The sequence below is a fragment of the Bombina bombina genome, chromosome 7, assembly GCF_027579735.1.
Source record: "Bombina bombina isolate aBomBom1 chromosome 7, aBomBom1.pri, whole genome shotgun sequence".
Lineage (NCBI taxonomy): Eukaryota > Metazoa > Chordata > Amphibia > Anura > Bombinatoridae > Bombina > Bombina bombina.
The window spans coordinates 487,284,625-487,298,356 of NC_069505.1; positions in this window are offsets into that span (position 1 = coordinate 487,284,625).

A 13,732-nucleotide genomic window follows, 5' to 3' on the forward strand; every position below is an offset into this window, starting at 1 on the left:
TGTATGCTATGTAGTGTGTGTGTATCTGTATGTGTAAGTGTAAGCTATGTAGTGTGTGTGTATCTGCATGTATAAGTGTAAGCTATGTAGTGTGTGTGTATCTGCATGTGTAAGTGTATGCTATGTAGTGTGTGTGTGTATCTGCATGTATAAGTGTAAGCTATGTAGTGTGTGTGTATCTGCATGTGTAAGTGTATGCTATGTAGTGTGTGTGTATCTGCATGTGTAAGTGTATGCTATGTAGTGTGTGTGTATCTGCATGTATAAGTGTAAGCTATGTAGTATGTGTGTATCTGTATGTGTAAGTGTATGCTACGTAGTGTGTGTATCTTCATGTGTAAGTGTATGCTATGTAGTATGTGTGTATCTGTATGTGTAAGTGTATGCTACGTAGTGTGTGTATCTTCATGTGTAAGTGTATGCTATGTAGTGTGTGTGTATCTGCATGTATAAGTGTATGCTATGTAGTGTGTGTGTATCTGTATGTGTAAGTGTATGCTACGTAGTGTGTGTATCTGCATGTGTAAGTGTATGCTATGTAGTGTGTGTGTATCTGCATGTATAAGTGTATGCTATGTAGTGTGTGTGTATCTGCATGTGTAAGTGTATGCTATGTAGTGTGTGTATCTGCATGTGTAAGTGTATGCTATGTAGTGTGTGTGTATCTGCATGTGTAAGTGTATGCTATGTAGTGTGTGTGTATATGCCTGTATAAGTGTATGCTATGTAGTGTGTGTGTATCTGCATGTGTAAGTGTATGCTATGTAGTGTGTGTATATGCCTGTATAAGTGTATGCTATGTAGTGTGTGTGTATCTGCATGTATAAGTGTATGCTATGTAGTGTGTGTGTATCTGCATGTATAAGTGTAAGCTATGTAGTGTGTGTGTATCTGCATGTATAAGTGTAAGCTATGTAGTGTGTGTGTATCTGCATGTATAAGTGTATGCTATGTAGTGTGTGTGTATCTGCATGTATAAGTGTAAGCTATGTAGTGTGTGTGTATCTGCATGTATAAGTGTATGCTATGTAGTGTGTGTGTATCTGCATGTGTAAGTGTATGCTATGTAGTGTGTGTGTATCTGCATGTATAAGTGAATGCTATGTAGTGTGTGTGTATCTGCATGTATAAGTGTAAGCTATGTAGTGTGTGTGTATCTGCATGTATAAGTGTATGCTATGTAGTGTGTGGGTATCTGTATGTGTAAGTGTAAGCTATGTAGTGTGTGTGTATCTGCATGTATAAGTGTATACTATGTAGTGTGTGTGTATCTGCATGTATAAGTGTATGCTATGTAGTGTGTGTGTATCTGCATGTGTAAGTGTGTTTGTGTATCTGCATGTATAAGTGTATGCTATGTAGTGTGTGTGTATCTGCATGTATAAGTGTATGCTATGTAGTGTGTGTGTATCTGCATGTGTAAGTGTATGCTATGTAGTGTGTGTGTATCTGCATGTATAAGTGTATGATATGTAGTGTGTGTGTATGTGCATGTATAAGTGTATGCTATGTAGTGTGTGTGTGTATCTGCATGTATAAGTGTATGCTATGTAGTGTGTGTGTATCTATGTGTAAGTGTAAGCTATGTAGTGTGTGTGTATCTGCATGTATAAGTGTATGCTATGTAGTGTGTGTGTATCTGTATGTGTAAGTGTAAGCTATGTAGTGTGTGTGTATCTGCATGTGTAAGTGTATGCTATGTAGTGTGTGTGTATCTGCATGTATAAGTGTATGCTATGTAGTGTGTGTGTATCTGCATGTGTAAGTGTATGCTACGTAGTGTGTGTATCTTCATGTGTAAGTGTATGATATGTAGTGTGTGTGTATCTGAATGTATAAGTGTATGCTATGTAGTGTGTGTGTATCTGCATGTATAAGTGTATGCTATGTAGTGTGTGTGTATCTGCATGTGTAAGTGTAAGCTATGTAGTGTGTGTGTATCTGCATGTGTAAGTGTATGCTATGTAGTGTGTGTGTATCTGCATGTATAAGTGTATGCTATGTAGTGTGTGTGTATCTGCATGTGTAAGTGTATGCTACGTAGTGTGTGTATCTTCATGTGTAAGTGTATGATATGTAGTGTGTGTGTATCTGCATGTATAAGTGTATGCTATGTAGTGTGTGTGTATCTGCATGTATAAGTGTATGCTATGTAGTGTGTGTGTATCTGCATGTATAAGTGTAAGCTATGTAGTGTGTGTGTATCTGCATGTGTAAGTGTATGCTATGTAGTGTGTGTGTATCTGCATGTATAAGTGTATGCTATGTAGTGTGTGTGTATCTGCATGTGTAAGTGTATGCTACGTAGTGTGTGTATCTTCATGTGTAAGTGTATGCTATGTAGTGTGTGTGTATCTGCATGTATAAGTGTATGATATGTAGTGTGTGTGTATGTGCATGTATAAGTGTATGCTATGTAGTGTGTGTGTGTATCTGCATGTATAAGTGTATGCTATGTAGTGTGTGTGTATCTATGTGTAAGTGTAAGCTATGTAGTGTGTGTGTATCTGCATGTATAAGTGTAAGCTATGTAGTGTGTGTGTATCTGCATGTGTAAGTGTATGCTATGTAGTGTGTGTGTATCTGCATGTATAAGTGTATGCTATGTAGTGTGTGTGTATCTGCATGTGTAAGTGTATGCTACGTAGTGTGTGTATCTTCATGTGTAAGTGTATGCTATGTAGTGTGTGTGTATCTGCATGTATAAGTGTATGCTATGTAGTGTGTGTGTATCTGCATGTATAATTGTATGCTATGTAGTGTGTGTGTATCTGCATGTGTAAGTGTATGCTATGTAGTGTGTGTGTATCTGCATGTGTAAGTGTATGCTATGTAGTGTGCGTGTATCTGCATGTGTAAGTGTATGCTATGTAGTGTGTGTGTGTATCTGCATGTATAAGTGTAAGCTATGTAGTGTGTGTGTATCTGCATGTATAAATGTATGCTATGTAGTGTGTGTGTACCTGCATGTATAAGTGTATGCTATGTAGTGTGTGTGTATCTGCATGTATAAGTGTATGCTATGTAGTGTGTGTGTATCTGCATGTATAAGTGTATGCTATGTAGTGTGTGTGTATCTGCATGTGTAAGTGTATGCTATGTAGTGTGTGTGTATCTGCATGTATAAGTGTATGATATGTAGTGTGTGTGTATGTGCATGTGTAAGTGTATGCTATGTAGTGTGTGTGTATCTGCATGTATAAGTGTATGCTATGTAGTGTGTGTGTATCTGCATGTGTAAGTGTATGCTATGTAGTGTGTGTATCTGCATGTGTAAGTGTATGCTATGTAGTGTGTGTGTATCTGCATGTGTAAGTGTATGCTATGTAGTGTGTGTGTGTATCTGCATGTATAAGTGTAAGCTATGTAGTGTGTGTGTATCTGCATGTATAAGTGTATGCTATGTAGTGTGTGTGTATCTGCATGTATAAGTGAATGCTATGTAGTGTGTGTGTATCTGCATGTATAAGTGTAAGCTATGTAGTGTGTGTGTATCTGCATGTATAAGTGTATGCTATGTAGTGTGTGGGTATCTGTATGTGTAAGTGTAAGCTATGTAGTGTGTGTGTATCTGCATGTATAAGTGTATACTATGTAGTGTGTGTGTATCTGCATGTATAAGTGTATGCTATGTAGTGTGTGTGTATCTGCATGTGTAAGTGTGTTTGTGTATCTGCATGTATAAGTGTATGCTATGTAGTGTGTGTGTATCTGTATGTATAAGTGTATGCTATGTAGTGTGTGTGTATCTGCATGTTTAAGTGTATGCTATGTAGTGTGTGTGTATCTGCATGTATAAGTGTATGATATGTAGTGTGTGTGTATGTGCATGTTTAAGTGTATGCTATGTAGTGTGTGTGTGTATCTGCATGTATAAGTGTATGCTATGTAGTGTGTGTGTATCTATGTGTAAGTGTAAGCTATGTAGTGTGTGTGTATCTGCATGTATAAGTGTATGCTATGTAGTGTGTGTGTATCTGTATGTGTAAGTGTAAGCTATGTAGTGTGTGTGTATCTGCATGTATAAGTGTAAGCTATGTAGTGTGTGTGTATCTGCATGTGTAAGTGTATGCTATGTAGTGTGTGTGTGCATCTGCATGTATAAGTGTAAGCTATGTAGTGTGTGTGTATCTGCATGTATAAGTGTATGCTATGTAGTGTGTGTGTATCTGCATGTATAAGTGTATGCTATGTAGTGTGTGTGTATCTGCATGTATAAGTGTATGCTATGTAGTGTGTGTGTATCTGCATGTGTAAGTGTATGCTATGTAGTGTGTGTGTATCTGCATGTGTAAGTGTATGCTATGTAGTGTGTGTGTATCTGCATGTATAAGTGTAAGCTATGTAGTATGTGTGTATCTGTATGTGTAAGTGTATGCTACGTAGTGTGTGTATCTTCATGTGTAAGTGTATGCTATGTAGTATGTGTGTATCTGTATGTGTAAGTGTATGCTACATAGTGTGTGTATCTTCATGTGTAAGTGTATGCTATGTAGTGTGTGTGTATCTGCATGTATAAGTGTATGCTATGTAGTGTGTGTGTATCTGTATGTGTAAGTGTATGCTACGTAGTGTGTGTATCTTCATGTGTAAGTGTATGCTATGTAGTATGTGTGTATCTGTATGTGTAAGTGTATGCTACGTAGTGTGTGTATCTGCATGTGTAAGTGTATGCTATGTAGTGTGTGTGTATCTGCATGTATAAGTGTATGCTATGTAGTGTGTGTGTATCTGCATGTGTAAGTGTATGCTATGTAGTGTGTGTATCTGCATGTGTAAGTGTATGCTATGTAGTGTGTGTGTATCTGCATGTGTAAGTGTATGCTATGTAGTGTGTGTGTATATGCCTGTATAAGTGTATGCTATGTAGTGTGTGTGTATCTGCATGTGTAAGTGTATGCTATGTAGTGTGTGTATATGCCTGTATAAGTGTATGCTATGTAGTGTGTGTGTATCTGCATGTATAAGTGTATGCTATGTAGTGTGTGTGTATCTGCATGTATAAGTGTAAGCTATGTAGTGTGTGTGTATCTGCATGTATAAGTGTAAGCTATGTAGTGTGTGTGTATCTGCATGTATAAGTGTATGCTATGTAGTGTGTGTGTATCTGCATGTATAAGTGTAAGCTATGTAGTGTGTGTGTATCTGCATGTATAAGTGTATGCTATGTAGTGTGTGTGTATCTGCATGTGTAAGTGTATGCTATGCAGTGTGTGTGTATCTGCATGTATAAGTGAATGCTATGTAGTGTGTGTGTATCTGCATGTATAAGTGTAAGCTATGTAGTGTGTGTGTATCTGCATGTATAAGTGTATGCTATGTAGTGTGTGGGTATCTGTATGTGTAAGTGTAAGCTATGTAGTGTGTGTGTATCTGCATGTATAAGTGTATACTATGTAGTGTGTGTGTATCTGCATGTATAAGTGTATGCTACGTAGTGTGTGTGTATCTGCATGTGTAAGTGTGTTTGTGTATCTGCATGTATAAGTGTATGCTATGTAGTGTGTGTGTATCTGCATGTATAAGTGTATGCTATGTAGTGTGTGTGTATCTGCATGTGTAAGTGTATGCTATGTAGTGTGTGTGTATCTGCATGTATAAGTGTATGATATGTAGTGTGTGTGTATGTGCATGTATAAGTGTATGCTATGTAGTGTGTGTGTGTATCTGCATGTATAAGTGTATGCTATGTAGTGTGTGTGTATCTATGTGTAAGTGTAAGCTATGTAGTGTGTGTGTATCTGCATGTATAAGTGTATGCTATGTAGTGTGTGTGTATCTGTATGTGTAAGTGTAAGCTATGTAGTGTGTGTGTATCTGCATGTGTAAGTGTATGCTATGTAGTGTGTGTGTATCTGCATGTATAAGTGTATGCTATGTAGTGTGTGTGTATCTGCATGTGTAAGTGTATGCTACGTAGTGTGTGTATCTTCATGTGTAAGTGTATGATATGTAGTGTGTGTGTATCTGCATGTATAAGTGTATGCTATGTAGTGTGTGTGTATCTGCATGTATAAGTGTATGCTATGTAGTGTGTGTGTATCTGCATGTATAAGTGTAAGCTATGTAGTGTGTGTGTATCTGCATGTGTAAGTGTATGCTATGTAGTGTGTGTGTATCTGCATGTATAAGTGTATGCTATGTAGTGTGTGTGTATCTGCATGTGTAAGTGTATGCTACGTAGTGTGTGTATCTTCATGTGTAAGTGTATGCTATGTAGTGTGTGTGTATCTGCATGTATAAGTGTATGATATGTAGTGTGTGTGTATGTGCATGTATAAGTGTATGCTATTTAGTGTGTGTGTGTATCTGCATGTATAAGTGTATGCTATGTAGTGTGTGTGTATCTATGTGTAAGTGTAAGCTATGTAGTGTGTGTGTATCTGCATGTATAAGTGTAAGCTATGTAGTGTGTGTGTATCTGCATGTGTAAGTGTATGCTATGTAGTGTGTGTGTATCTGCATGTATAAGTGTATGCTATGTAGTGTGTGTGTATCTGCATGTGTAAGTGTATGCTACGTAGTGTGTGTATCTTCATGTGTAAGTGTATGCTATGTAGTGTGTGTGTATCTGCATGTATAAGTGTATGCTATGTAGTGTGTGTGTATCTGCATGTATAATTGTATGCTATGTAGTGTGTGTGTATCTGCATGTGTAAGTGTATGCTATGTAGTGTGTGTGTATCTGCATGTGTAAGTGTATGCTATGTAGTGTGCGTGTATCTGCATGTGTAAGTGTATGCTATGTAGTGTGTGTGTGTATCTGCATGTATAAGTGTAAGCTATGTAGTGTGTGTGTATCTGCATGTATAAATGTATGCTATGTAGTGTGTGAGGAAATGTAAGGCAAATTGCCTGGAATGCACATAAGGGTTAAGGCCAAGACGGAGGAGGGGAGTGTTGTGTTGTGTGTGTGAAACAATGTTGCAGAAAGAGAGGAGGGGTTCCAGCTTACCTTTTTAAGCCCAGTACAGGAAGCACATGTCCTCTTTCTGCTGTTTTTCTCAAAGTTTTCACATGAGACGTTCAAGGAGATCTAAAGCACCTCCAAAGCGAATCATGGAGGCTAGGGAGGAACCTGCAGAGAGAGAAGTGGTTGAAGACAGCGATGAAGCAGCTGAGTGGATCCCTCCATCGCCAGAAACGGTGGGTCGAACCCCTTTACTTCCCTCCCTTTCCCCTTCACTTGATCAATCCTCCGGGGAGGTTGGGGGTAGTAGTGGGGAGATTTCAGATAGGGCCTTACTGGAGGTGCTGGCATTAGTGAGCAATATGGGGGGTAGTGCTGGGCATCCAGATGGCGCGTCTGAGCCCGTCGGCCATGCGGCCGGGAGTGAGCCCTCTTTACGGGGGGTTAGTTCTGACATAGGCCCCAATTTAGTTACCATGTCGGGCCCTGCCGGGCCCGTTTCTGGCCTTCGCAGGCCCACATGTCCCCCTAAAGTAGCCGGTAAAGCGGGGGTCCCCGCTAGGCCCGCTATGCGGTCTACAGCTGCTAGCTCCTCTGTCCCCTACTCTCCGGTCCCCCTGGCTGGGCCTCCCTCCCCTCGCGTGGTCGCGGCGGGCCCTTCTCGGCCTTGTGGCGTTCCGGTCCCCGGCCCCTACGGGCCTTGCTCTTTTGCCCCAATAGTTGGTAGTTTTAGTGGGAGCAGTTCGGCCTTACCTCCGACGTCGTCTCCGGTGTCTCAGGACTCCATCGCGGCCGCGGTATCCCTTTTCCAGATGTGGGCATCTTCTTTGTCGGGGTCTCCGGGTGCGTCCCACGTGGTCCTTGGTCCTCCGGCGGTGGTTGCGCAGGCTCCCGCGTCGACTGTTCCTCCATCGGCGGCGACTTCCGGTTTGCGGTCCTCCGAGGGCGGGACTTCCGGTGACGTCATTTCCGATGACGTCACTGCCGGTCCCGCCATTTGTCAGCAGTCATCGAAGCGGAGCAGGTCGAGTTCCCCGCGCTGCGTTCAAGGTAAGAGAGGAGTGCCGCGGGGGGGAACTTATGCTCCGGGGGGCAATTCTGCTGATGCAATGGGGTCTACAGGGGCAGCACTTGTGGGGGTTGATCTTCACGAGGGGGCTAATGGTGAATCAATGGAGGAATTACCTCAGGGGGGGCATTTCTCTGGCCAAATGAACCCGGGGGTCCCTGTTGGAGGCCCCCGTGGGCAGGTTGCAAAGGGTATTACGGCCCGGCAAAGGGCAAAGGCCCCGTCGGGTAGTAATCCTCGTCAAGGGGCAAAGGCCCCATTGGGCAATTATAAAGGTGGCGCAGCACCTATTGGGCACGCTAGGAGTATGCCTAAGAGCGCTGGCAGTAATAGTGAGGTTTCTGTGGGCAAAGGCGGCGCCCGTGCAGGCGGCGCTTTTGGCGCGCAAATTGGTAGGAGTGTAGGGGCTAGGCCTCAGGCTCCGGGCGCATCCCCGGCAGCAGCGAGGAAGGTAGTAACTAGGTCTTCTACCAAACATGGTTCACCAAAACAGTTTCAGAGTTTAGATTTAGCGGTTGCATCCACTAGACGTAAGAAAGCCACCCCTATCACTCAGAAGTCAGTACATTTTAGTGAAGAGATAGAGGACTTTACAGAAGATGAGCAGGGTGTGTATGATGATGTTGCAAGTGGCGAAGGCACCCATGATGTCCATGATGTGTGTGAGGGGATGCATGAACGGTCTGGGCACAGGGGGAGGGGTAGAGCAGACCTTCCCCTTCGTGGTACTCCTCTCTGGCAATCTCTTTTGCAGGAAAGCGACATGGCTACGTCAGGAGATTCAGGCAGCGGGTTGGAGAGAGGTGCTGAGAGCGGCCAGGACTCCATGGTGTCAGAGGATGAGCGTCCTTCTACTTCGGGAGTCGTGGCGATTCCAAACAGGACCGGTGTGAGAGATGGTGAGTCCTCAGTTTCAGTGGGGTTGCGGGGTTTTACCTCATCCTCGGATGATTCTGGGTCAGAAAATGACAAGGAACTGGGGTTGCATGGGAAGGGCAATAAAAGAATGTATAAGATGCTTAGATGGTTAACTGATGAGAAGAGATCAGAAAAAGGGGGTTTGCGTGACCGTCATGACTATATTGCCTCTGGTAGGTCCGACAGGGCTGCCCCACCCAGACTTCGCATAAGTGGGGTGGGGAGGCCCGTTAATCGGAAGGTGGCACTCCAAGGGGATACTAGATCCTGGTCTTCTTATGATCTGCACGAGCATTTGAAGACTAAGACAGTACGGAGAATTCAAGAGGGTAAATTTGTTAACATCTTCGAGCTCTCGGTGGAAGCCCTAAGGCAGAAAGCGAGAGCGGAGGATGGGACAGGCCCCAAGAAGTACCAGCGCCCAGATACATTTCACGAATGGCGCCGGTGTTTCAGGATCTATGCGTCCTGCTATTAGCAAAAATGGCCAGACCAGTGTTTAGCCGTGTTGAAATACATGGAAAACATGGAGATCATTGCTGATAATTATCGCGATGGTGCATGGCGGGATTATGATGAGGAGTTCCGCAGAAAGATGGTGGGTAATCCACTGTTGGATTTCGGGTGCGTAGAAATGCAACTCTGGGCCCGGCTGGGTCCCGAGAAATCGCTAGGTTCTGCTGGGGCCCCGGCGGGTGCAACGCAGTTTCGACCCGCAAATAGATTTCGCAGACGCCCAGCTGGGGTTTGTTGGAAATTCCAGGACAAGCAATGCACGTTGGGAACCGCGTGTTCCTTTCGGCACGCTTGTCGCATCTGCGGGGGATTTCACCCTGCCGCAGACTGCGTTAAAAAAGGGGAAAGACAGGACAGGACTGGGCCAAGAGGCCCTGCTGTCGCTAAGAGCGGACACCCCGCTGAAGGTGGCCGCAATTTGTAAGTGGCTCACGCTATACCCCGATAGGGTAACGGCGGCCTTGTTGGAGTCAGGGCTCCGGGAAGGTTTTGTTATCCCCGTACAAGGTCCGGTTTCGGGTGCGGCTTCTCGCAGGAACCTGAAATCTGCCTCCCTTTTCCCGGAGGTATTAAAGGAGAAATTGGGTAAGGAAGTTTCACTGGGTAGAATGGCTGGCCCGTTTAGGGAAAGACCTATGCCGGGATTGGTTATCTCGCCTCTAGGGGTCGTGCCCAAAAAAGACCCAGGAAAGTTTAGGATGATACAACATCTCTCATACCCAAAGGGAAAGTCAGTCAATGACGCCATTCCTCAGGACTTAAGTACCGTATATTACCAGTCATTTGATGATGCCTTGCAAGTAGTACGCAGATCGGGTCATGGGGCTTTACTGGCCAAGCTTGACATCGAGTCTGCTTTCAGACTCTTGCCGATTCACCCAGCATCATTTTACTTAATGGGTTGTTTCTTCAACGGACACTATTATGTTGACCGTTGTTTGCCCATGGGGTGTTCCATTTCCTGCGCCTATTTTGAGGCGTTTAGTTCCTTCTTGCATTGGGCCGTGGCGGAAGTGACGGGAGAGGATAGGATTGCTCACTACTTGGACGACTTTCTCCTGGTCGGCAGACAGGGGTCTAGGGAATGTGAGCTGCTCCTTTACGCCATGCGGCTGTTGATGGAGAAATTTGGAGTCCCCTTAGCAGAAGACAAATCGGAGGGCCCTTGCACTTGTCTAACTTTCCTGGGTATCGAAATTGATTCGGTAGCCCAGGAATGTAGGCTTCCGGTTGATAAGGTACAGAAGATGTTGGCAGCAGTCAGGAGCCTCGCAGCGGCGCAGTTTTGCACGCTGAAAGAGCTCCAATCGGTTTTGGGTCTGCTCAACTTTGCAGGGAGGGTCATCCCGATGGGGAGGATTTTCCTGAAGCGAATGGAGCGCTTGTTGCCGGGAGTTACTTCCCCTAAGGCCAAGCTAATGGTTAATAGTGACATGAGGGAAGACCTCCGTGTCTGGGATCTGTTCCTCAGGGATTTCAATGGGATCTGTATTTGGAGAACCCCTCAGACTCCGGCGCGAGAACTGCACCTCTTTACTGATGCTGCTGGGGGTTTTGGATACGGCGCCTATCTCAATGGCGAGTGGAGCGCCGAACCTTGGCCGGCAGAGTGGGCGGCCAGGGGCCTGACCAGGAACCTGTGCCTTCTAGAGCTTTTTCCCATTCTGGTGGCGTTGGAGATCTGGGGGGACAAGCTCGAGAACCGCTCCGTCATTTTTTGGACGGACAATTTGAGCGTGGTTTTCGCCATTAACGGTCTCTCTTCGTCCTCGCCACCAGTAATTCGATATCTGAGAATTCTGGTTTTGAGATGCCTCAAGCGGAACATTGAGTTTCGGGCTAGGCATGTCCCAGGGGTTAAAAACGTTATTGCTGATGCACTATCTCGCTTTCAATGGGAAAATTTTAGGAAATGTGCTCCTGAGGCTGCCACTCATGGCTTTCCCTGTCCCCCTTTTCTTTGGCAGGTGGCTTTGGATGGCAGTCCCTGATTCCGGTGCTTAAGGCGTCCCTGGCACCTTCCACTTGGAAGTCCTATGTAAGGTACTGGGAAGAATGGGTATTCTTCTGCGATGTCCAAGGATTTCCTTCTTGTGCTGGTGAGCAGGACTGGCTATTGCGCTGGCTCGCGGAGCTTAGGGCTAAGTTAGCTAAGAAAGGGGCGGTATCCGCGCGGTTGGCGGCGGTGTCCTTTTTCTGTAAACTATTCACGCTGACGGACTCTTCCAAAACGTTTTTGATTCGTCAAATACTGAGGGGTTGGGGAAGGTCGGAAGTGCGGCGTCCAGACGTTAGGGAACCCATAACAGCGGACAGGTTGGTCCTCCTGCTTCGTGTTTTACCGGAGGTATGTTCCTCAGACTACGAGGTGCGGCTTTTTTCAGCGGCGTTCGCCGTGGCGTTTCATGGCGCACTCCGAGTGGGGGAATTGGTCCCCCAGTCTAAGTTGGCGAAAGTGGGTGGCGTCCTGGCGGAGCATGTCAGGTTTACGGATAATGGGGTATTACTTTTCATCCCTCGATCGAAAATCGATCAAGATGGTAGGGGGGCCTGGCTGTCGCTACCCGCGCATGCGGGTTTCCGCCTGCTGCCCTAGTGCACTGTTGAAGACCTTCTCGGACAGGCGTCCAGTGGGTGCGGTTAGATTTTTAATTCATCAGGATGGTACCCCCCCTGACGAGGTTTCAATTTCGGAAGGTTTTGGGGTGGGCGGCTAAAAAAGTGGGCTTGAATCCCAATACTATAGCTCCTCACTCCTTTAGGGTTGGGGCTGCTACGACGGCGGCGACTTTAGGCTGGTCGGCTGACCGCATAATGGCGCTTGGGAGGTGGAAGTCTAAGAGGTATCAGATTTACGTTAGGCCACTTATATCCCAATGTTAATATTTGCTGGTTGATAATGTTGCACACTGCGCTGCCATTATATGCCCTAACTCTTGTTTCTATTGCAGGGCCTAGAAGTGGGCCACTTCGTGCCTGGATCGTTGGGCACTCGTTCGTACACTGGGCGGCTATCCGAGCAGCATCGCAACCTGGAGGGCAGCAGCTTGGGTTCTCATTCTCCAGGGTGGTAGTTAGGTGGTTAGGGAGGAGAGGCCTTTGCTGGGCAGATCTGCCTGGGTTACTGCAATCCGCCATGAGGCGGTGGGAGAAACCCCATGTTCTGATCATCCACTTAGGTGGAAATGATCTCGGCTCAATTCCCGGTCGGGACTTGAGCGCAGTGATCCAATCAGATCTGCGCACCTTTAAAGCTTGGTTGCCTGGTGTGAGAATGGGCTGGTCAAACATTATACCGAGGTTGACGTGGAGACACATGGCCAATCATAGGGCAGCGTTCCAAGTTCGCAAGAAGCTCAATAGAGATGTTAGGAAGCTTATGTGCGAGCTAGGTGGTTTTGTTGTGGAACACAAGTTCATTACGGCCGCTGACCGGAGCCTGTACCGAGGCGAGGGGGTCCATCTTACGGACCATGGCATGGACCTGTTTATTGAAGATATACGTCAGTCCCTACTCCTATTTGTGTGAGTTGGGTGGCGGCGAGAGTGGCCCTTGATATTCGGGCGATCTCGTGGCGGGTGGACAGTGTCCGGGGGCAGGATGTGATCGAGGTAGAGTGACAGCACTTCCGGCCAGGGATGAAGTCCCCAGACGCGCGTCTGGGGTGTTCCCTGCCCGTGTGATTACGATGCCGAGAATTCCCTGTTTTTATAGTATTGAGCTACGCTCTGCTTCTTCTCCTGCGCCCTGGTACTGCCCATCTTGTTAGCATGGGTTACTACGTTTAGCTAGTACCTGATTGCCGCCCCCCCTGGTCCATGTTTATTCAGACGGTCGTTAGTTCTTGTGTTGCCACAATAAACGTGACCTGCGGGTTTTCTCTAACCATAAAAAGTTGTTGTGTCGTTATTTTGTGTGTTATTTATTTCTACGTTTAGAAACTAAGTTGAGTTTATGTTAAACCAAGAATGTATATAGTTATAAGTTATTCTTTCCACAGAGGAGGATATGGCATTTAATCCCTTAAGGAAATGTAAGGCAAATTGCCTGGAATGCACATAAGGGTTAAGGCCAAGACGGAGGAGGGGAGTGTTGTGTTGTGTGTGTGAAACAATGTTGCAGAAAGAGAGGAGGGGTTCCAGCTTACCTTTTTAAGCCCAGTACAGGAAGCACATGTCCTCTTTCTGCTGTTTTTCTCAAAGTTTTCCCCACCCTTCCCTCCCTTTGTTTATTATTTTGCAATCAGTAGGGGGATCCGTCCTTATGGTGGTCCCCAGGGACTAGGGCTATCCGAAGGCTTGATGAGGGCTAGCCAGCC